The following is a 6,000-nucleotide window of genomic DNA, read 5'->3' as shown; positions in this document are numbered from 1 at the left end:
CATACAAAACAAAACCAAACCTAAACAAAAGATGCTTCTTATAGAGAATTACATTCCTGTATGCTCGGAACCTTGATTGTTAATGCAGTGACAGTAATTAGCACTGATAATGGTTAATGCACATGACTTGTGCATGTGACTCCTGGCAACTAGAAGAAGGGTGAAAGAACCTTAGGAACACTCATCTGCAGTCCAGTGTTGTCGCGCGGCACGGTGGTATAGGGGTGCGCCGCCGCGGGGGAGCGCCGCAGAGAGCGCAGCACTCCCTGAACCTGAGGGAAACCGGCTGGGGCCCGCTGAGGTGGGAGCCGGGCTCTGAAACCCGCACAGCTCGTCTTGGGGTTGCCATGCATAGGGGGGAATAAACACAAAATGTCGCAAACACTTCTCTGTTTGCCGGGAGAGCAGACAAGGCACTTCTGTCTTACCAGAGAAGGCTGTGGCACAGCCCCCTAGTGGGGAAGGCCCCCTCGCCCTTTGTTCTAAGGCTTTTATTGAAAAACTTATCAGTGGGCTATGTAACAAGAATGCATACGTACACTCCTTACGTTAGCATGTTAAGTTTCACAGAGAATAGATACTTTTAAGAAAACAAGTGACAGGAATTCATTGATTTACATGGGTTTGAGACTAGTCTAAACAAAAGAGAATGAAGGTAAGGGCAAGCACCTTAATGATAGAGGGTAAGGGGTGTAAATAACCTGAAGGTCCTTCGCAGCATGAGCTGGTCAGAGATCCGAAGGAAGAACAAAGCACACTTTAAAGAAATTACTTTTAGGCCTGATTTCCCTGGCAACCGCCAGACCTGGTTTAGAGCTGACTCGTGCACTGCTTCAAGCCTGAGCCAGGTGGGGGGAGGGAACCACCAAGAGATAAGGAGACTGCTTCTCGGCTGCAAAGAGGACTCCAGCCGTGTCCAAGCCAAGGCGAGAGTCATGGGGGCCTTTTTGCCCCTTCTCTGTGTCCCCCAATTTCTTATCTGCTGCCTGTATCAGTCGATGCCTGGCTTAGGTTGCCCCTCCCCCGGGGGGTCTTACCCATCATTGGCAGGTAAAGCATCCCAAGGCAAAGCGGAGAGGGGGTGGGGGTGGGGGGCCGGACAGGTCAAGTCTCCTCAGGAGCCTGTTTCTCCAAGGCCTCCTGATTATTTCCAGCGTTGGGGCCCTCCAGCCTGTTGGCAGGGTTACAGCTCCTGAAACCAGGCCGGGCATTTCCCAACATAGTATATGACCTTACAGGCCTTTAAGAAGGTCCTCTTCCACTGCCTCACCTAGATATGGAAGAAACAAATCCATTCCAGATCAGTTCCCAAAAACTAAATGTATGGTGAAAATAATTTAATAGCTGACATTTAAAGTAACAAAGTTTGGGAAGGGGAAAGTCAAGGAACATATAGCAAGGACTCATGGACAAAACCAAAGGGGAAGAGCTGAGGGAGGGAAGGAGGGAGGGGGAAAGGGAAAGTGGTGGGGGGGAGGCAGAGACAAATGTATTTGAAAAAATAAATTAAAATAAAATTTAAAAAAAAAGTAAACCCTAAAAAAAAAAAAAGAGTTAAGGACTTTAGCCTTAATTGATGGGTTTAAATGACTAATGCATATGAAAGTTGTTACTCCAAAATTGTGTAGCTTTTGAATAAAGACTCCTTTGGAAAACAAAAACAAAAACAAAAACAAAAAACAAAATACAAAAAACAAAGTTTGGATATTCTTTCTGATGTTCAAGTCTATCTCCTTCTGAACTGTTCAGGGTAGTAAATGTGGCAATGAGTAACTCTAACCACAATTTACCACATTTAATTCATGAGCTTCAGTTTTTCTCTCTGAGAAAGACCTCTTGCCATTCTTATCTCTACCCCAACGGTTAAACATTTAGAAATAAAGTGTTTAAAATTGCTTAGCCTTTGTGTGCAATATTTATCATATTCAAAAGTACTGAAACAAAAATAGAGAAGCCTTGAAACACAGGTATCCTGACTCCTGAGCATAACTTATAGCCAGCGAGCACCATGCTAAGAACCAAAGGCTCTCTGCAAACTGGAAAAATCAAAAGACAAAAACACCTATGTGATTTGCTTAGTGTATGGCCTTTGGGCTTTACAAACATGTTCACTGAGGGATATTTATTCTTGGCACTCTGTTCACACTTATAATACAGTTTACTTTTTGTTTAAATGTAAATTATATTATTAATATTATTAATAAAATATTATTAAAATAGATAATACATGCACAAACTTTACAATTTAGAAGCAGAAAGGATATATGGTGAAGTTAGTCTTTCTCTTATACCTGTCCTCAGTCAACCAGCCTACCTAGAGGCAACCAATGTTACCCTTTCTTCTTTATTCATCTTAAGATATTCTATAAATATGTAAGCATCTCTCTCAATATATGAATATAGGTATATGCGGTCTCTCTGGAAAAAGTCCAGCCACTGTTAATATAACGAGAACGTTTTGCATGGCATTGATGTAATCTAGAAGCCAAGGAGAGTGGACTGGAATGCACATGTGTGAACAATGACTATTTCACTGTACTAGTTGGGGCGGGCAGTAGACATTGAGTGAGCATGTGTACTGTGTGACCGTTGCATTTATGACTGAGCAAGTAGAGCAATGAATCTGCATTAAATTTTGCTTTAAACTTGAACATTCCTCTGTGGAAACTATTTGGATGATTCAGCAGCTATGGACAACTGGTGGTTGGCAGCTTCGTCCCAACAACCCACCCATTCATGCGTCATGTCTCATGCAGAGTTTTTTGGTGAAACATTAAATCACTCTGGTGACTCGGGCCCCCTACAGCCCAGATTTGGTGCCCTGTGACTTCTGGTTTTTCCCAAAATCACCTTTGAAAAGGAAGATATGTCAGACCATCAATGAGATTCAGGAAAATACGACAGGGCTGATGGTGATTCCAACGAAGGATTTTGCAGAGTATTTTGAACAGTGGAAAAGGCACTGGGGGAACTGTGTGAGGTCCCAAGGTGCCTACTTTGAAGGGGACTGAGGCATGATTGTGCTATGTACAATGTTTCTTTTACCTTTTGTTTTCCTCAATAAATGCCTCTATTTTTCATAGTACATAGTTGGATACTTTCTGGACAGGCTTTTATATATGCATGTGTATACATGTATTTTTTAAGCAAATGAAAACATAGCAAGCATAATGTCCTCTTCCCAAATTTTAAAATTTAATAATATATCTTGGAGACTATTCCATCTCATCCTTTTAATTGATTGCTTAGTATCCCATAATTAACTTGACCAGCTATTATTATTTGCCTTTTTCTAATAAAAGTAAGGCTAAAATGAATATCTTGATGTATACAATATTTCTTACATTGAGTATATCTGGAGGATAAATCCCTACCACTGGAATTTCTGGGTTAATTTGTATGTACCTTTTGACATATATGCAAAATTGTTCTCCTTAGAGGTTGTGTCAAATTTCATTTCTGTGATTAATATATGAGAGGGCTTGTTTCTTTACATTGTACCCAAAGGTGAGCTATTACTAGTATGCATGGTATATTATTGAAATTTCAACTTGTCCTCCTTTTGAGTGAGATTGAATATCTATTCATATATTTAATGACTACTTATATTTCCTTTTCTGTAAACTACTATGTTTCTATATTTTGCCCATTTGAACACCAGATTGTTGGTCTTTTTCTTACTGACTTTAGGAGTTCAGAGATTTTAACTATGAGTTAAACAGGGTTTGTATGGGTTAGAATACAAACCAAGTGATTATGTATAAGATGCTTGCCATGCAAAAATAATACATGCCCAGTTCCAAGCACCCCTCCTACCAAACAATTAACTTTTATACCTAATTGTGAAAGGGAAGCTGCTTTGATTTCAGTCCTATTTTTTGCATCTTCGAACTGATTGGAATGGTTTTTACTAGTATGATTATGTACTGAGAAAACTCTAAAATAAAAGCAATGATTAAACTAATTCAATCAGGAAAATAATCCAGTACTTGGAGAAACAGAAATTACTGTGCAGAAATCAGTAGCCTTCATTTTCACAAATAATAACCTGTTAAAAGACAGAATGATAGAGAAAGCCCCATTTCAAGAGCAACAGAAAGATAAAATACTTAGGAATAAATTTAACAAGAAAGGCACAAACTGCTACAAGGAAAATTTTAAAACACTTCTGAAAGATACAAAAGTAGGCCTTAATAAATTAAAGTTAACATTTGTATTTTCTTTAAAGATTTTATTTATTTAGTTTTAGAGAGAGAGGAAGGGAGGGAGAAAAAGAGGGAGAGAAACATCAATGTATGAGAGATACATTGTTCGGTTGCCTCTCACACACCCCAGATGGGGACTTGGCCTGCAACTCAGGCCTGTGCCCTGACTGGGAATTGAACTGGCAACCCTTCAGTTTATAGGCCAGCACTCAATCCACTGAGCCACACCAGCTAGGGCTTAATATTTGTTTTTAGATAGGACAACTTAGTGTCATAAAGATTTCAGTTGTCCCTAAATTAATTTATAAATGTAATGTAATTCCAAGAAAAATGCCAACAAAATTTTTTAAGGGACTGGACATGTTGATATTAAATTTCATATGAAAAAATAAATATATAGAAATAGCCAGGAAAAGATTAAAAATTAAAAGCTATGAGGAGTCACTATCCTTACATACTTTAAAACACTGTAAAGCCTGTAAATGAAACAGTATGTACTGGCACATGAATCAACAGATAGGGCAGTGGAAGAGAACAGAAAGCCCAGAAATAGACCCAAGTATGTAGGGAACTTAAGCATATGATGAAGGTGGCCCCATACCACTAGAGCAAAGATGGACTTCTTTATTCTCATTATGAGGGATGGTGAGACAACTAGTCATTAGGAAAGATAAAATTAGATCCATATCTCACATCATGCACAGAAATAAGTACCAATGGCTCAGGGATCTAAAAACAAACCATACAAGTACTAGACGAAAACATGGTTGAATTTTACTTTAACTTTGGTGTAAGGAAAGTCTATGACTCAAGTCCAGATGCCACACAAGAAAATACTAATAAATTTGACTATATAAAAAGAGTAACTTTGGAATGTCAGAAAACACCATAACAAAATATTTGACAATTGACAAACTAGGAGGAATATTTTGAACCATATTACAGTTAGGTAATATCTCTAATATATGAAGAACTCTTAAAATTTGAGGGGGAAAAATATCAAAAGCTCAATAAAAAATGACAATTTACAAAAATAATGTAAAAATGGCCCATTGGCATATGAAAATGTGTTTCACTTTACTCATAATTATTATGAGAAATTTAATAACAAAAATGAACTATGCAGATATAATATTTCTCATACCAGGTTGGCAAAAATGTAAAAATATAGTACTTTTTTAATAGCTGGAGATAGTGAAAATTTGTACAACCCATACACATATGGAAAGGGGGTAGCAGATTTAAATGTACTCACTATGAACTGTTTTTTCTTTCTATAGATATGTAACAATATATTTGTGGATGTGTGTATATACTTATGTGTGTGTATCGGTATGCATACATCTGGCTTCTGTCTTTGGTGAGAGAGCTGGGAAGCAATGACAGCCCAGTAGCAATGAATACACCCATAGGACAAATCTTGGTTTCTATATGCCACACCCCACTAAAAGGAATCAGGGCACCTTGGAGAAATGTCTGATTTCTCCTAGACGAACCTAGAATATTTTGTTGTACTAAAAAGTAAGTGCTCTAGCATAAGAAAGGACATGCCAAAAGGATAGAAAAGCCAGGTTGAAGAGTCTCCCACTGTCCGAATCAGAGGAAGTTTGAGCACTGAAATAATTATAGCAAAGTATTATAACTTATTGATTAAAAAAGAATCCATGAGTTCATAGTGATATTAATGAATAAATGGTGGAGAAGGGAAAGTTCTTCTTTATAGTATTATAGAAAAGAAACTAATAAATATATTAGGAATGAGTGAATTAAAAGATCACCATTTGGCAACCATCTT

This window comes from Pteronotus mesoamericanus, unplaced genomic scaffold (genome assembly GCF_021234165.1).
Source record: "Pteronotus mesoamericanus isolate MK-2021 breed Mesoamerican mustached bat unplaced genomic scaffold, CSHL_Meso_final contig_50, whole genome shotgun sequence".
Taxonomy (NCBI): domain Eukaryota; kingdom Metazoa; phylum Chordata; class Mammalia; order Chiroptera; family Mormoopidae; genus Pteronotus; species Pteronotus mesoamericanus.
Note: the sequence above shows the minus strand (reverse complement) of the source record.